The sequence below is a fragment of the Electrophorus electricus genome, chromosome 13 (genome assembly GCF_041902795.1).
Source record: "Electrophorus electricus isolate QZ-2024a chromosome 13, ASM4190279v1, whole genome shotgun sequence".
In the NCBI taxonomy this organism is placed as follows: domain Eukaryota; kingdom Metazoa; phylum Chordata; class Actinopteri; order Gymnotiformes; family Gymnotidae; genus Electrophorus; species Electrophorus electricus.
The window spans coordinates 19,169,855-19,187,306 of record NC_137509.1 but is presented as its reverse complement, the minus strand read 5'-3'; the positions used below and the strand labels follow the sequence as shown (position 1 = coordinate 19,187,306).

At 37.1% G+C, this 17,452-nt stretch overlaps 22 pseudogenes; all 22 read right to left on the bottom strand.

The window, feature by feature from the left end:
• Positions 1-702: 702 nt before the first annotated feature.
• LOC145648957 (5S ribosomal RNA) lies at positions 703-821 on the bottom strand (annotated as a pseudogene).
• A 793-nt stretch (positions 822-1,614) lies between these two features.
• Positions 1,615-1,733, bottom strand: LOC145647807 (5S ribosomal RNA; annotated as a pseudogene).
• Positions 1,734-2,523: 790 nt separating this feature from the next.
• LOC145647197 (5S ribosomal RNA) lies at positions 2,524-2,642 on the bottom strand (annotated as a pseudogene).
• Positions 2,643-2,994: 352 nt separating this feature from the next.
• Positions 2,995-3,113, bottom strand: LOC145650463 (5S ribosomal RNA; annotated as a pseudogene).
• A 790-nt stretch (positions 3,114-3,903) lies between these two features.
• Positions 3,904-4,022, bottom strand: LOC145649078 (5S ribosomal RNA; annotated as a pseudogene).
• A 571-nt stretch (positions 4,023-4,593) lies between these two features.
• Positions 4,594-4,712, bottom strand: LOC145649868 (5S ribosomal RNA; annotated as a pseudogene).
• Positions 4,713-5,065: 353 nt separating this feature from the next.
• On the bottom strand, positions 5,066-5,184 carry LOC145647892 (5S ribosomal RNA; annotated as a pseudogene).
• Positions 5,185-6,412: 1,228 nt separating this feature from the next.
• Positions 6,413-6,531, bottom strand: LOC145650718 (5S ribosomal RNA; annotated as a pseudogene).
• A 353-nt stretch (positions 6,532-6,884) lies between these two features.
• Positions 6,885-7,003, bottom strand: LOC145649833 (5S ribosomal RNA; annotated as a pseudogene).
• Positions 7,004-8,231: 1,228 nt separating this feature from the next.
• LOC145647429 (5S ribosomal RNA) lies at positions 8,232-8,350 on the bottom strand (annotated as a pseudogene).
• Positions 8,351-8,703: 353 nt separating this feature from the next.
• Positions 8,704-8,822, bottom strand: LOC145650820 (5S ribosomal RNA; annotated as a pseudogene).
• A 353-nt stretch (positions 8,823-9,175) lies between these two features.
• LOC145650819 (5S ribosomal RNA) lies at positions 9,176-9,294 on the bottom strand (annotated as a pseudogene).
• Positions 9,295-9,647: 353 nt separating this feature from the next.
• LOC145649807 (5S ribosomal RNA) lies at positions 9,648-9,766 on the bottom strand (annotated as a pseudogene).
• Positions 9,767-10,556: 790 nt separating this feature from the next.
• On the bottom strand, positions 10,557-10,675 carry LOC145649077 (5S ribosomal RNA; annotated as a pseudogene).
• Positions 10,676-11,466: 791 nt separating this feature from the next.
• On the bottom strand, positions 11,467-11,585 carry LOC145648291 (5S ribosomal RNA; annotated as a pseudogene).
• A 352-nt stretch (positions 11,586-11,937) lies between these two features.
• Positions 11,938-12,056, bottom strand: LOC145648987 (5S ribosomal RNA; annotated as a pseudogene).
• Positions 12,057-12,849: 793 nt separating this feature from the next.
• Positions 12,850-12,968, bottom strand: LOC145648417 (5S ribosomal RNA; annotated as a pseudogene).
• Positions 12,969-13,758: 790 nt separating this feature from the next.
• Positions 13,759-13,877, bottom strand: LOC145647082 (5S ribosomal RNA; annotated as a pseudogene).
• A 791-nt stretch (positions 13,878-14,668) lies between these two features.
• LOC145649353 (5S ribosomal RNA) lies at positions 14,669-14,787 on the bottom strand (annotated as a pseudogene).
• A 668-nt stretch (positions 14,788-15,455) lies between these two features.
• Positions 15,456-15,574, bottom strand: LOC145647805 (5S ribosomal RNA; annotated as a pseudogene).
• Positions 15,575-16,364: 790 nt separating this feature from the next.
• Positions 16,365-16,483, bottom strand: LOC145650717 (5S ribosomal RNA; annotated as a pseudogene).
• A 791-nt stretch (positions 16,484-17,274) lies between these two features.
• On the bottom strand, positions 17,275-17,393 carry LOC145649352 (5S ribosomal RNA; annotated as a pseudogene).
• Between the last annotated feature and the right edge of the window lie 59 nt (positions 17,394-17,452).

Genomic DNA, 17,452 nt, shown 5'->3' with positions numbered 1-17,452 from the left:
TCCTAGCATGTCATCTTGACAGTAAATTAAAGTGATTCAAGAGAAGCTTACAGCATCTCGTAGTCCAAGGTGCTAACAGATAGTTTTTGATGAATCACTGCACTTCACATTCAGGCATGTGAGTTGGAGAGTAAATGAAAGTGATGCAAAAAAAACTTACAGCATCGGCTATTCCCAGGTGCTAACAGATAGTTTGAGTTAATTATTCACTGCACTTCAAATTTGAACATGATAGATTGAACATAAATTAAAGGGATGCAATACAATCTTACAGCACCTGCTATTCCCTGGTACTAAAATATTTCTATTTAATCTGTACACTTCACATACAATCTTGTCAGTTGCAGATTAAAGTAAAGTGATGCAACAAAAACTTACAGCATCTGCTATTCCCAGGTGCTAACAGATAGTTTTTTTAATTAATCACTGCATTTCACATCCTAGCATGTCATCTTGACAGTAAATTAAAGTGATTCAAGAGAAGCTTACAGCATCTCGTAGTCCAAGGTGCTAACAGATAGTTTTTGATGAATCACTGCACTTCACATTCAGGCATGTGAGTTGGAGAGTAAATGAAAGTGATGCAAAAAAAACTTATAGCATCTGCTATTCCCAGGTGCTAACAGATAGTTTTTTTTATTAATCACTGCACTTCACATTTGAGCATGTCAGCTTGAAAGTAAATTAAAGTGATGCAAGAAAAGCTTACAGCACCTGGTATTCCTAGGTAGGGTCCCACTTCAGTACTATCCAGGCCCAAACTTGCTTAGCTTCCAAGGTCAGATGAGATTGGGCATGCTCAAGCTGGTGTGGCCGTAAGCCTTAAACGCTTACTCAAATTGCCTAATCATAGCAAATATGATCAAAGACCAATCTGACAATTTTTTTTATTAATCCCTGCACTTGACATTCTAGAATGTTATCTTGAATGTAAATTAAATGATGCAATAAAAGCTTACAACATCTGGTATACGGAGGCACTAACAGACAGTTTTTTGATGAATCACTGCACTTCACATTCAGGCATGTGAGTTGGAGAGTAAATGAAAGTGATGCAAAAAAAACTTACAGCATCTGCTATTCCCAGGTGCTAACAGATAGTTTGAGTTAATTATTCACTGCACTTCAAATTTGAACATGATAGCTTGAACATAAATTAAAGGGATGGAATACAGTCTTACAGCACCTGCTATTCCCTGGTACTAAAAGATTTCTATTTAATCTGTACACTTCACATACAAGCTTGTCAGTTGCAGATTAGAGTAAAGTGATGCAACAAAAACTTACAGCATCTGCTATTCCCAGGTGCTAACAGATAGTTTTTTTAATTAATCACTGCACTTCACATCCTAGCATGTCATCTTGAAAGTAAATTAAAGTGATGCAAGAGAAGCTTAACAGCATCTCGTAGTCCAAGGTGCTAACAGATAGATTTTTGATGAATAACTGCACTTCACATTCAGGCATGTGAGTTGGAGAGTAAATGAAAGTGATGCAAAAAAAACTTACAGCATCGGCTATTCCCAGGTGCTAACAGATAGTTTTTTTTTATTAATCACTGCACTTCACATTTGAGCATGTCAGCTTGAAAGTAAATTAAAGTGATGCAAGAAGAGCTTACAGCACCTGGTATTCCTAGGTAGAGTCCCACCTCAGTACTATCCAGGCCCAAACTTGCTTAGCTTCCAAGGTCAGATGAGATTGGACGTTCTCAAGCTGGTGTGGCCGTAAGCCTTAAACACTTACTCAAATTGCCTAATCATAGCAAATATGATCAAAGACCAATCTGACAATTTTTTTTATTAATCCCTGCACTTGACATTCTAGAATGTTATCTTGAATGTAAATTAAATGATGCAATAAAAGCTTACAACATCTGGTATACGGAGGCACTAACAGACAGTTTTTTGATGAATCACTGCACTTCACATTCAGGCATGTGAGTTGGAGAGTAAATGAAAGTGATGCAAAAAAAACTTACAGCATCTGCTATTCCCAGGTGCTAACAGATAGTTTGAGTTAATTATTCACTGCACTTCAAATTTGAACATGATAGCTTGAACATAAATTAAAGGGATGCAATACAATCTTACAGCACCTGCTATTCCCTGGTACTAAAATATTTCTATTTAATCTGTACACTTCACATACAAGCTTGTCAGTTGCAGATTAAAGTAAAGTGATGCAACAAAAACTTACAGCATCTGCTATTCCCAGGTGCTAACAGATAGTTTTTTTAATAAATCACTGCATTTCACATCCTAGCATGTCATCTTGACAGTAAATTAAAGTGATTCAAGAGAAGCTTACAGCATCTCGTAGTCCAAGGTGCTAACAGATAGTTTTTGATGAATAACTGCACTTCACATTCAGGCATGTGAGTTGGAGAGTAAATGAAAGTGATGCAAAAAAAACTTACAGCATCTGCTATTCCCAGGTGCTAACAGATAGTTTTTTTTATTAATCACTGCACTTCACATTTGAGCATGTCAGCTTGAAAGTAAATTAAAGTGATGCAAGAAAAGCTTACAGCACCTGGTATTCCTAGGTAGGGTCCCACCTCAGTACTATCCAGGCCCAAACTTGTTTAGCTTCCAAGGTCAGATGAGATTGGGCGTTCTCAAGCTGGTGTGGCCGTAAGCCTTAAACACTTACTCAAATTGCCTAATAATAGCAAATATGATCAAAGACCAATCTGACAATTTTTTTTATTAATCCCTGCACTTGACATTCTAGAATGTTATCTTGAATGTAAATTAAATGATGCAATAAAAGCTTACAACATCTGGTATACGGAGGCACTAACAGACAGTTTTTTGATGAATCACTGCACTTCACATTCAGGCATGTGAGTTGGAGAGTAAATGAAAGTGATGCAAAAAAAACTTACAGCATCTGCTATTCCCAGGTGCTAACAGATAGTTTTTTTTATTAATCACTGCACTTCACATTTGAGCATGTCAGCTTGAAAGTAAATTAAAGTGATGCAAGAAAAGCTTACAGCACCTGGTATTCCTAGGTAGAGCCCCACCTCAGTACTATCCAGGCCCAAACTTGCTTACCTTCCAAGGTAAGATGAGATTGGGCGTTCTCAAGCTGGTGTGGCCGTAAGCCTTAAGCACTTACTCAAATTGCCTAATCATAGCAAATATGATCAAAGACCAATCTGACAATTTTTTTTATTAATCCCTGCACTTGACATTCTAGAATGTTATCTTGAATGTAAATTAAATGATGCAATAAAAGCTTACAACATCTGGTATACGGAGGCACTAACAGACAGTTTTTTGATGAATCACTGCACTTCACATTCAGGCATGTGAGTTGGAGAGTAAATGAAAGTGATGCAAAAAAAATGTACAGCATCTGCTATTCCCAGGTGCTATCAGATAGTTTGAGTTAATTATTCACTGCACTTCAAATTTGAACATGATAGCTTGAACATACATTAAAGGGATGCAATACAATCTTACAGCACCTGCTATTCCCTGGTACTAAAATATTTCTATTTAATCTGTACACTTCACATACAAGCTTGTCAGTTGCAGATTAAAGTAAAGTGATGCAACAAAAACTTACAGCATCTGCTATTCCCAGGTGCTAACAGATAGTTTTTTTAATTAATCACTGCATTTCACATCCTAGCATGTCATCTTGACAATAAATTAAAGTGATTCAAGAGAAGCTTACAGCATCTCGTAGTCCAAGGTGCTAACAGATAGTTTTTGATGAATCACTGCACTTCACATTCAGGCATGTGAGTTGGAGAGTAAATGAAAGTGATGCAAAAAAAACTTACAGCATCGGCTATTCCCAGGTGCTAACAGATAGTTTTTTTTATTAATCACTGCACTTCACATTTGAGCATGTCAGCTTGAAAGTAAATTAAAGTGATGCAAGAAAAGCTTACAGCACCTGGTATTCCTAGGTAGGGTCCCACCTCAGTACTATCCAGGCCCAAACTTGCTTAGCTTCCAAGGTCAGATGAGGTTGGGCGTTCTCAAGCTGGTGTGGCCATAAGCCTTAAACACTTACTCAAATTGCCTAATCATAGCAAATATGATCAAAGACCAATCTGACAATTTTTTTTTATTAATCCCTGCACTTGACATTCTAGAATGTTATCTTGAATGTAAATTAAATGATGCAATAAAAGCTTACAACATCTGGTATACGGAGGCACTAACAGACAGTTTTTTGATGAATCACTGCACTTCACATTCAGGCATGTGAGTTGGAGAGTAAATGAAAGTGATGCAAAAAAAACTTACAGCATCTGCTATTCCCAGGTGCTAACAGATAGTTTGAGTTAATTATTCACTGCACTTCAAATTTGAACATGATAGCTTGAACATAAATTAAAGGGATGGAATACAGTCTTACAGCACCTGCTATTCCCTGGTACTAAAATATTTCTATGTAATCTGTACACTTCACATACAAGCTTGTCAGTTGCAGATTAAAGTAAAGTGATGCAACAAAAACTTACAGCATCTGCTATTCCCAGGTGCTAACAGATAGTTTTTTTTATTAATCACTGCACTTCACATTTGAGCATGTCAGCTTGAAAGTAAATTAAAGTGATGCAAGAAAAGCTTACAGCACCTGGTATTCCTAGGTAGGGTCCCACCTCAGTACTATCCAGGCCCAAACTTGCTTAGCTTCCACGGTCAGATGAGATTGGGCATTCTCAAGCTGGTGTGGCCGTAAGCCTTAAACGCTTACTCAATTTGCCTAATCATAGCAAATATGATCAAAGACCAATCTGACAATTTTTTTTATTAATCCCTGCAATTGACATTCTAGAATGTTATCTTGAATGTAAATTAAATGATGCAATAAAAGCTTACAACATCTGGTATACGGAGGCACTAACAGACAGTTTTTTGATGAATCACTGCACTTCACATTCAGGCATGTGAGTTGGAGAGTAAATGAAAGTGATGCAAAAAAAACTTACAGCATCGGCTATTCCCAGGTGCTAACAGATAGTTTTTTTTTATTAATCACTGCACTTCACATTTGAGCATGTCAGCTTGAAAGTAAATTAAAGTGATGCAAGAAAAGCTAACAGCACCTGGTATTCCTAGGTAGGGTCCCACCTCAGTACTATCCAGGCCCAAACTTGCTTAGCTTCCAAGGTCAGATGAGATTGGGCGTTCTCAAGCTGGTGTGGCCGTAAGCCTTAAACACTTACTCAAATTGCCTAATCATAGCAAATATGATCAAAGACCAATCTGACAATTTTTTTTATTAATCCCTGCACTTGACATTCTAGAATGTTATCTTGAATGTAAATTAAATGATGCAATAAAAGCTTACAACATCTGGTATACGGAGGCACTAACAGACAGTTTTTTGATGAATCACTGCACTTCACATTCAGGCATGTGAGTTGGAGAGTAAATGAAAGTGATGCAAAAAAAACTTACAGCATCTGCTATTCCCAGGTGCTAACAGATAGTTTGAGTTAATTATTCACTGCACTTCAAATTTGAACATGATAGCTTGAACATAAATTAAAGGGATGCAATACAATCTTACAGCACCTGCTATTCCCTGGTACTAAAATATTTCTATTTAATCTGTACACTTCACATACAAGCTTGTCAGTTGCAGATTAAAGTAAAGTGATGCAACAAAAACTTACAGCATCTGCTATTCCCAGGTGCTAACAGATAGTTTTTTTAATTAATCACTGCATTTCACATCCTAGCATGTCATCTTGACAGTAAATTAAAGTGATTCAAGAGAAGCTTACAGCATCTCGTAGTCCAAGGTGCTAACAGATAGTTTTTGATGAATCACTGCACTTCACATTCAGGCATGTGAGTTGGAGAGTAAATGAAAGTGATGCAAAAAAAACTTACAGCATCGGCTATTCCCAGGTGCTAACAGATAGTTTGAGTTAATTATTCACTGCACTTCAAATTTGAACATGATAGCTTGAACATAAATTAAAGGGATGCAATACAATCTTACAGCACCTGCTATTCCCTGGTACTAAAATATTTCTATTTAATCTGTACACTTCACATACAATCTTGTCAGTTGCAGATTAAAGTAAAGTGATGCAACAAAAACTTACAGCATCTGCTATTCCCAGGTGCTAACAGATAGTTTTTTTAATTAATCACTGCATTTCACATCCTAGCATGTCATCTTGACAGTAAATTAAAGTGATTCAAGAGAAGCTTACAGCATCTCGTAGTCCAAGGTGCTAACAGATAGTTTTTGATGAATCACTGCACTTCACATTCAGGCATGTGAGTTGGAGAGTAAATGAAAGTGATGCAAAAAAAACTTATAGCATCTGCTATTCCCAGGTGCTAACAGATAGTTTTTTTTATTAATCACTGCACTTCACATTTGAGCATGTCAGCTTGAAAGTAAATTAAAGTGATGCAAGAAAAGCTTACAGCACCTGGTATTCCTAGGTAGGGTCCCACTTCAGTACTATCCAGGCCCAAACTTGCTTAGCTTCCAACGTCAGATGAGATTGGGCATGCTCAAGCTGGTGTGGCCGTAAGCCTTAAACGCTTACTCAATTTGCCTAATCATAGCAAATATGATCAAAGACCAATCTGACAATTTTTTTTATTAATCCCTGCAATTGACATTCTAGAATGTTATCTTGAATGTAAATTAAATGATGCAATAAAAGCTTACAACATCTGGTATACGGAGGCACTAACAGACAGTTTTTTGATGAATCACTGCACTTCACATTCAGGCATGTGAGTTGGAGAGTAAATGAAAGTGATGCAAAAAAAACTTACAGCATCGGCTATTCCCAGGTGCTAACAGATAGTTTTTTTTTATTAATCACTGCACTTCACATTTGAGCATGTCAGCTTGAAAGTAAATTAAAGTGATGCAAGAAAAGCTAACAGCACCTGGTATTCCTAGGTAGGGTCCCACCTCAGTACTATCCAGGCCCAAACTTGCTTAGCTTCCAATGTCAGATGAGATTGGGCGTTCTCAAGCTGGTGTGGCCGTAAGCCTTAAACACTTACTCAAATTGCCTAATCATAGCAAATATGATCAAAGACCAATCTGACAATTTTTTTTATTAATCCCTGCACTTGACATTCTAGAATGTTATCTTGAATGTAAATTAAATGATGCAATAAAAGCTTACAACATCTGGTATACGGAGGCACTAACAGACAGTTTTTTGATGAATCACTGCACTTCACATTCAGGCATGTGAGTTGGAGAGTAAATGAAAGTGATGCAAAAAAAACTTACAGCATCTGCTATTCCCAGGTGCTAACAGATAGTTTGAGTTAATTATTCACTGCACTTCAAATTTGAACATGATAGCTTGAACATAAATTAAAGGGATGCAATACAATCTTACAGCACCTGCTATTCCCTGGTACTAAAATATTTCTATTTAATGTGTACACTTCACATACAAGCTTGTCAGTTGCAGATTAAAGTAAAGTGATGCAACAAAAACTTACAGCATCTGCTATTCCCAGGTGCTAACAGATAGTTTTTTTAATTAATCACTGCATTTCACATCCTAGCATGTCATCTTGACAGTAAATTAAAGTGATTCAAGAGAAGCTTACAGCATCTCGTAGTCCAAGGTGCTAACAGATAGTTTTTGATGAATCACTGCACTTCACATTCAGGCATGTGAGTTGGAGAGTAAATGAAAGTGATGCAAAAAAAACTTACAGCATCGGCTATTCCCAGGTGCTAACAGATAGTTTGAGTTAATTATTCACTGCACTTCAAATTTGAACATGATAGCTTGAACATAAATTAAAGGGATGCAATACAATCTTACAGCACCTGCTATTCCCTGGTACTAAAATATTTCTATTTAATCTGTACACTTCACATACAATCTTGTCAGTTGCAGATTAAAGTAAAGTGATGCAACAAAAACTTACAGCATCTGCTATTCCCAGGTGCTAACAGATAGTTTTTTTAATTAATCACTGCATTTCACATCCTAGCATGTCATCTTGACAGTAAATTAAAGTGATTCAAGAGAAGCTTACAGCATCTCGTAGTCCAAGGTGCTAACAGATAGTTTTTGATGAATCACTGCACTTCACATTCAGGCATGTGAGTTGGAGAGTAAATGATAGTGATGCAAAAAAAACTTATAGCATCTGCTATTCCCAGGTGCTAACAGATAGTTTTTTTTATTAATCACTGCACTTCACATTTGAGCATGTCAGCTTGAAAGTAAATTAAAGTGATGCAAGAAAAGCTTACAGCACCTGGTATTCCTAAGTAGGGTCCCACCTCAGTACTATCCAGGCCCAAACCTGCTTAGCTTCCAAGGTCAGATGAGATTGGGCGTTCTCAAGCTGGTGTGGCCGTAAGCCTTAAACACTTACTCAAATTGCCTAATCATAGCAAATATGATCAAAGACCAATCTGACAATTTTTTTTATTAATCCCTGCACTTGACATTCTAGAATGTTATCTTGAATGTAAATTAAATGATGCAATAAAAGCTTACAACATCTGGTATACGGAGGCACTAACAGACAGTTTTTTGATGAATCACTGCACTTCACATTCAGGCATGTGAGTTGGAGAGTAATTGAAAGTGATGCAAAAAAAACTTACAGCATCGGCTATTCCCAGGTGCTAACAGATAGTTTTTTTTTATTAATCACTGCACTTCACATTTGAGCATGTCAGCTTGAAAGTAAATTAAAGTGATGCAAGAAAAGCTTACAGCACCTGGTATTCCTAGGTAGAGCCCCACCTCAGTACTATCCAGGCCCAAACTTGCTTAGCTTCCAAGGTAAGATGAGATTGGGCGTTCTCAAGCTGGTGTGGTCGTAAGCCTTAAGCACTTACTCAAATTGCCTAATCATAGCAAATATGATCAAAGACCAATCTGACAATTTTTTTTATTAATCCCTGCACTTGACATTCTAGAATGTTATCTTGAATGTAAATTAAATGATGCAATAAAAGCTTACAACATCTGGTATACGGAGGCACTAACAGACAGTTTTTTGATGAATCACTGCACTTCACATTCAGGCATGTGAGTTGGAGAGTAATTGAAAGTGATGCAAAAAAAACTTACAGCATCGGCTATTCCCAGGTGCTAACAGATAGTTTTTTTTTATTAATCACTGCACTTCACATTTGAGCATGTCAGCTTGAAAGTAAATTAAAGTGATGCAAGAAAAGCTTACAGCACCTGGTATTCCTAGGTAGAGCCCCACCTCAGTACTATCCAGGCCCAAACTTGCTTAGCTTCCAAGGTAAGATGAGATTGGGCGTTCTCAAGCTGGTGTGGTCGTAAGCCTTAAGCACTTACTCAAATTGCCTAATCATAGCAAATATGATCAAAGACCAATCTGACAATTTTTTTTATTAATCCCTGCACTTGACATTCTAGAATGTTATCTTGAATGTAAATTAAATGATGCAATAAAAGCTTACAACATCTGGTATACGGAGGCACTAACAGACAGTTTTTTGATGAATCACTGCACTTCACATTCAGGCATGTGAGTTGGAGAGTAATTGAAAGTGATGCAAAAAAAACTTACAGCATCGGCTATTCCCAGGTGCTAACAGATAGTTTTTTTTTATTAATCACTGCACTTCACATTTGAGCATGTCAGCTTGAAAGTAAATTAAAGTGATGCAAGAAAAGCTTACAGCACCTGGTATTCCTAGGTAGAGCCCCACCTCAGTACTATCCAGGCCCAAACTTGCTTAGCTTCCAAGGTAAGATGAGATTGGGCGTTCTCAAGCTGGTGTGGCCGTAAGCCTTAAGCACTTACTCAAATTGCCTAATCATAGCAAATATGATCAAAGACCAATCTGACAATTTTTTTTATTAATCCCTGCACTTGACATTCTAGAATGTTATCTTGAATGTAAATTAAATGATGCAATAAAAGCTTACAACATCTGGTATACGGAGGCACTAACAGACAGTTTTTTGATGAATCACTGCACTTCACATTCAGGCATGTGAGTTGGAGAGTAAATGAAAGTGATGCAAAGAAAACTTACAGCATCTGCTATTCCGAGGTGCTAACAGATAGTTTGAGTTAATTATTCACTGCACTTCAAATTTGAACATGATAGCTTGAACATACATTAAAGGGATGCAATACAATCTTACAGCACCTGCTATTCCCTGGTACTAAAATATTTCTATTTAATCTGTACACTTCACATACAAGCTTGTCAGTTGCAGATTAAAGTAAAGTGATGCAACAAAAACTTACAGCATCTGCTATTCCCAGGTGCTAACAGATAGTTTTTTTAATTAATCACTGCATTTCACATCCTAGCATGTCATCTTGACAATAAATTAAAGTGATTCAAGAGAAGCTTACAGCATCTCGTAGTCCAAGGTGCTAACAGATAGTTTTTGATGAATCACTGCACTTCACATTCAGGCATGTGAGTTGGAGAGTAAATGAAAGTGATGCAAAAAAAACTTACAGCATCGGCTATTCCCAGGTGCTAACAGATAGTTTTTTTTATTAATCACTGCACTTCACATTTGAGCATGTCAGCTTGAAAGTAAATTAAAGTGATGCAAGAAAAGCTTACAGCACCTGGTATTCCTAGGTAGGGTCCCACCTCAGTACTATCCAGGCCCAAACTTGCTTAGCTTCCAAGGTCAGATGAGGTTGGGCGTTCTCAAGCTGGTGTGGCCATAAGCCTTAAACACTTACTCAAATTGCCTAATCATAGCAAATATGATCAAAGACCAATCTGACAATTTTTTTTATTAATCCCTGCACTTGACATTCTAGAATGTTATCTTGAATGTAAATTAAATGATGCAATAAAAGCTTACAACATCTGGTATACGGAGGCACTAACAGACAGTTTTTTGATGAATCACTGCACTTCACATTCAGGCATGTGAGTTGGAGAGTAAATGAAAGTGATGCAAAAAAAACTTACAGCATCTGCTATTCCCAGGTGCTAACAGATAGTTTGAGTTAATTATTCACTGCACTTCAAATTTGAACATGATAGCTTGAACATAAATTAAAGGGATGGAATACAGTCTTACAGCACCTGCTATTCCCTGGTACTAAAATATTTCTATTTAATCTGTACACTTCACATACAAGCTTGTCAGTTGCAGATTAGAGTAAAGTGATGCAACAAAAACTTACAGCATCTGCTATTCCCAGGTGCTAACAGATAGTTTTTTTAATTAATCACTGCACTTCACATCCTAGCATGTCATCTTGAAAGTAAATTAAAGTGATGCAAGAGAAGCTTACAGCATCTCGTAGTCCAAGGTGCTAACAGATAGATTTTTGATGACTAACTGCACTTCACATTCAGGCATGTGAGTTGGAGAGTAAATGAAAGTGATGCAAAAAAAACTTACAGCATCTGCTATTCCCAGGTGCTAACAGATAGTTTTTTTTATTAATCACTGCACTTCACATTTGAGCATGTTAGCTTGAAAGTAAATTAAAGTGATGCAAGAAAAGCTTACAGCACCTGGTATTCCTAGGTAGGGTCCCACCTCAGTACTATCCAGGCCCAAACTTGCTTAGCTTCCAAGGTCAGATGAGATTGGGCATTCTCAAGCTGGTGTGGCCATAAGCCTTAAACACTTACTCTAATTGCCTAATCATAGCAAATATGATCAAAGACCAATCTGACAATTTTTTTTATTAATCCCTGCAATTGACATTCTAGAATGTTATCTTGAATGTAAATTAAATGATGCAATAAAAGCTTACAACATCTGGTATACGGAGGCACTAACAGACAGTTTTTTGATGAATCACTGCACTTTACATTCAGGCATGTGAGTTGGAGAGTAAATGAAAGTGATGCAAAAAAAACTTACAGCATCGGCTATTCCCAGGTGCTAACAGATAGTTTTTTTTATTAATCACTGCACTTCACATTTGAGCATGTCAGCTTGAAAGTAAATTAAAGTGATGCAAGAAAAGCTTACAGCACCTGGTATTCCTAGGTAGGGTCCCACCTCAGTACTATCCAGGCCCAAACTTGCTTAGCTTCCAAGGTCAGATGAGATTGCGCGTTCTCAAGCTGGTGTGGCCGTAAACCTTATACGCTTACTCAAATTGCCTAATCATAGCAAATATGATCAAAGACCAATCTGACAATTTTTTTTATTAATCCCTGCACTTGACATTCTAGACTGTTATCTTGAATGTAAATTAAATGATGCAATAAAAGCTTACAACATCTGGTATACGGAGGCACTAACAGACAGTTTTTTGATGAATCACTGCACTTCACATTCAGGCATGTGAGTTGGAGAGTAAATGAAAGTGATGCAAAAAAAACTTACAGCATCTGCTATTCCGAGGTGCTAACAGATAGTTTGAGTTAATTATTCACTGCACTTCAAATTTGAACATGATAGCTTGAACATAAATTAAAGGGATGCAATACAATCTTACAGCACCTGCTATTCCCTGGTACTAAAATATTTCTATTTAATCTGTACACTTCACATACAAGCTTGTCAGTTGCAGATTAAATTTAAGTGATTCAACAAAAACTTACAGCATCTGCTATTCCCAGGTGCCAACAGATAGTTTTTTTAATTAATCACTGCATTTCACATCCTAGCATGTCATCTTGACAGTAAATTAAAGTGATGCAAGAGAAGCTTACAGCATCTCGTAGTCCAAGGTGCTAACAGATAGTTTTTTGATGAATCACTGCACTTCACATTCAGGCATGTGAGTTGGAGAGTAAATGAAAGTGAAGCAAAAAAAAACTTACAGCATCGGCTATTCCCAGGTGCTAACAGATAGTTTTTTTTTATTAATCACTGCACTTCACATTTGAGCATGTCAGCTTGAAAGTAAATTAAAGTGATGCAAGAAGAGCTTACAGCACCTGGTATTCCTAGATAGAGTCCCACCTCAGTACTATCCAGGCCCAAACTTGCTTAGCTTCCAAGGTCAGATGAGATTGGACGTTCTCAAGCTGGTGTGGCCGTAAGCCTTAAACACTTACTCAAATTGCCTAATCATAGCAAATATGATCAAAGACCAATCTGACAATTTTTTTTATTAATCCCTGCACTTGACATTCTAGAATGTTATCTTGAATGTAAATTAAATGATGCAATAAAAGCTTACAACATCTGGTATACGGAGGCACTAACAGACAGTTTTTTGATGAATCACTGCACTTCACATTCAGGCATGTGAGTTGGAGAGTAAATGAAAGTGATGCAAAAAAAATGTACAGCATCTGCTATTCCCAGGTGCTATCAGATAGTTTGAGTTAATTATTCACTGCACTTCAAATTTGAACATGATAGCTTGAACATACATTAAAGGGATGCAATACAATCTTACAGCACCTGCTATTCCCTGGTACTAAAATATTTCTATTTAATCTGTACACTTCACATACAAGCTTGTCAGTTGCAGATTAAAGTAAAGTGATGCAACAAAAACTTACAGCATCTGCTATTCCCAGGTGCTAACAGATAGTTTTTTTAATTAATCACTGCATTTCACATCCTAGCATGTCATCTTGACAATAAATTAAAGTGATTCAAGAGAAGCTTACAGCATCTCGTAGTCCAAGGTGCTAACAGATAGTTTTTGATGAATCACTGCACTTCACATTCAGGCATGTGAGTTGGAGAGTAAATGAAAGTGATGCAAAAAAAACTTACAGCATCGGCTATTCCCAGGTGCTAACAGATAGTTTTTTTTATTAATCACTGCACTTCACATTTGAGCATGTCAGCTTGAAAGTAAATTAAAGTGATGCAAGAAAAGCTTACAGCACCTGGTATTCCTAGGTAGGGTCCCACCTCAGTACTATCCAGGCCCAAACTTGCTTAGCTTCCAAGGTCAGATGAGATTGGGCGTTCTCAAGCTGGTGTGGCCGTAAACCTTATACGCTTACTCAAATTGCCTAATCATAGCAAATATGATCAAAGACCAATCTGACAATTTTTTTTATTAATCCCTGCACTTGACATTCTAGACTGTTATCTTGAATGTAAATTAAATGATGCAATAAAAGCTTACAACATCTGGTATACGGAGGCACTAACAGACAGTTTTTTGATGAATCACTGCACTTCACATTCAGGCATGTGAGTTGGAGAGTAAATGAAAGTGATGCAAAAAAAACTTACAGCATCTGCTATTCCGAGGTGCTAACAGATAGTTTGAGTTAATTATTCACTGCACTTCAAATTTGAACATGATAGCTTGAACATAAATTAAAGGGATGCAATACAATCTTACAGCACCTGCTATTCCCTGGTACTAAAATATTTCTATTTAATCTGTACACTTCACATACAAGCTTGTCAGTTGCAGATTAAATTTAAGTGATTCAACAAAAACTTACAGCATCTGCTATTCCCAGGTGCCAACAGATAGTTTTTTTAATTAATCACTGCATTTCACATCCTAGCATGTCATCTTGACAGTAAATTAAAGTGATGCAAGAGAAGCTTACAGCATCTCGTAGTCCAAGGTGCTAACAGATAGTTTTTTGATGAATCACTGCACTTCACATTCAGGCATGTGAGTTGGAGAGTAAATGAAAGTGATGCAAAAAAAACTTACAGCATCGGCTATTCCCAGGTGCTAACAGATGGTTTTTTTTATTAATCACTGCACTTCACATTTGAGCATGTTAGCTTGAAAGTAAATTAAAGTGATGCAAGAAAAGCTTACAGCACCTGGTATTCCTAGGTAGGGTCCCACCTCAGTACTATCCAGGACCAAACTTGCTTAGCTTCCAAGGTCAGATGAGATTGGGCATTCTCAAGCTGGTGTGGCCGTAAGCCTTAAACACTTACTCAAATTGCCTAATCATAGCAAATATGATCAAAGACCAATCTGACAATTTTTTTTATTAATCCCTGCACTTGACATTCTAGAATGTTATCTTGAATGTAATTAAATGATGCAATAAAAGCTTACAATACGGAGCTGGTATACGGAGGCACTAATTATTCACTGCACTTCAAATTTGAACATGATAGCTTGAACATAAATTAAAGGGATGGAATACAGTCTTACAGCACCTGCTATTCCCTGGTACTAAAATATTTCTATTTAATCTGTACACTTCACATACAAGCTTGTCAGTTGCAGATTAGACTAAAGTGATGCAACAAAAACTTACAGCATCTGCTATTCCCAGGTGCTAACAGATAGTTTTTTTAATTAATCACTGCACTTCACATCCTAGCATGTCATCTTGAAAGTAAATTAAAGTGATGCAAGAGAAGCTTACAGCATCTCGTAGTCCAAGGTGCTAACAGATAGATTTTTGATGAATAACTGCACTTCACATTCAGGCATGTGAGTTGGAGAGTAAATGAAAGTGATGCAAAAAAAACTTACAGCATCGGCTATTCCCAGGTGCTAACAGATAGTTTTTTTTTATTAATCACTGCACTTCACATTTGAGCATGTCAGCTTGAAAGTAAATTAAAGTGATGCAAGAAGAGCTTACAGCACCTGGTATTCCTAGGTAGAGTCCCACCTCAGTACTATCCAGGCCCAAACTTGCTTAGCTTCCAAGGTCAGATGAGATTGGACGTTCTCAAGCTGGTGTGGCCGTAAGCCTTAAACACTTACTCAAATTGCCTAATCATAGCAAATATGATCAAAGACCAATCTGACAATTTTTTTTTTTAATCCCTGCACTTGACATTCTAGAATGTTATCTTGAATGTAAATTAAATGATGCAATAAAAGCTTACAACATCTGGTATACGGAGGCACTAACAGACAGTTTTTTGATGAATCACTGCACTTCACATTCAGGCATGTGAGTTGGAGAGTAAATGAAAGTGATGCAAAAAAAATGTACAGCATCTGCTATTCCCAGGTGCTATCAGATAGTTTGAGTTAATTATTCACTGCACTTCAAATTTGAACATGATAGCTTGAACATACATTAAAGGGATGCAATACAATCTTACAGCACCTGCTATTCCCTGGTACTAAAATATTTCTATTTAATCTGTACACTTCACATACAAGCTTGTCAGTTGCAGATTAAAGTAAAGTGATGCAACAAAAACTTACAGCATCTGCTATTCCCAGGTGCTAACAGATAGTTTTTTTAATTAATCACTGCATTTCACATCCTAGCATGTCATCTTGACAATAAATTAAAGTGATTCAAGAGAAGCTTACAGCATCTCGTAGTCCAAGGTGCTAACAGATAGTTTTTGATGAATCACTGCACTTCACATTCAGGCATGTGAGTTGGAGAGTAAATGAAAGTGATGCAAAAAAAACTTACAGCATCGGCTATTCCCAGGTGCTAACAGATAGTTTTTTTTATTAATCACTGCACTTCACATTTGAGCATGTCAGCTTGAAAGTAAATTAAAGTGATGCAAGAAAAGCTTACAGCAACTGGTATTCCTAGGTAGGGTCCCACCTCAGTACTATCCAGGCCCAAACTTGCTTAGCTTTCAAGGTCAGATGAGATTGGGCGTTCTCAAGCTGGTGTGGCCGTAAACCTTACACGCTTACTCAAATTGCCTAATCATAGCAAATATGATCAAAGACCAATCTGACAATTTTTTTTATTAATCCCTGCACTTGACATTCTAGACTGTTATCTTGAATGTAAATTAAATGATGCAATAAAAGCTTACAACATCTGGTATACGGAGGCACTAACAGACAGTTTTTTGATGAATCACTGCACTTCACATTCAGGCATGTGAGTTGGAGAGTAAATGAAAGTGATGCAAAGAAAACTTACAGCATCTGCTATTCCGAGGTGCTAACAGATAGTTTGAGTTAATTATTCACTGCACTTCAAATTTGAACATGATAGCTTGAACATAAATTAAAGGGATGCAATACAATCTTACAGCACCTGCTATTCCCTGGTACTATAATATTTCTATTTAATCTGTACACTTCACATACAAGCTTGTCAGTTGCAGATTAAATTTAAGTGATTCAACAAAAACTTACAGCATCTGCTATTCCCAGGTGCCAACAGATAGTTTTTTTAATTAATCACTGCATTTCACATCCTAGCATGTCATCTTGACAGTAAATTAAAGTGATGCAAGAGAAGCTTACAGCATCTCGTAGTCCAAGGTGCTAACAGATAGTTTTTTGATGAATCACTGCACTTCACATTCAGGCATGTGAGTTGGAGAGTAAATGAAAGTGATGCAAAAAAAACTTACAGCATCGGCTATTCCCAGGTGCTAACAGATGGTTTTTTTTATTAATCACTGCACTTCACATTTGAGCATGTTAGCTTGAAAGTAAATTAAAGTGATGCAAGAAAAGCTTACAGCACCTGGTATTCCTAGGTAGGGTCCCACCTCAGTACTATCCAGGACCAAACTTGCTTAGCTTCCAAGGTCAGATGAGATTGGGCATTCTCAAGCTGGTGTGGCCGTAAGCCTTAAACACTTACTCAAATTGCCTAATCATAGCAAATATGATCAAAGACCAATCTGACA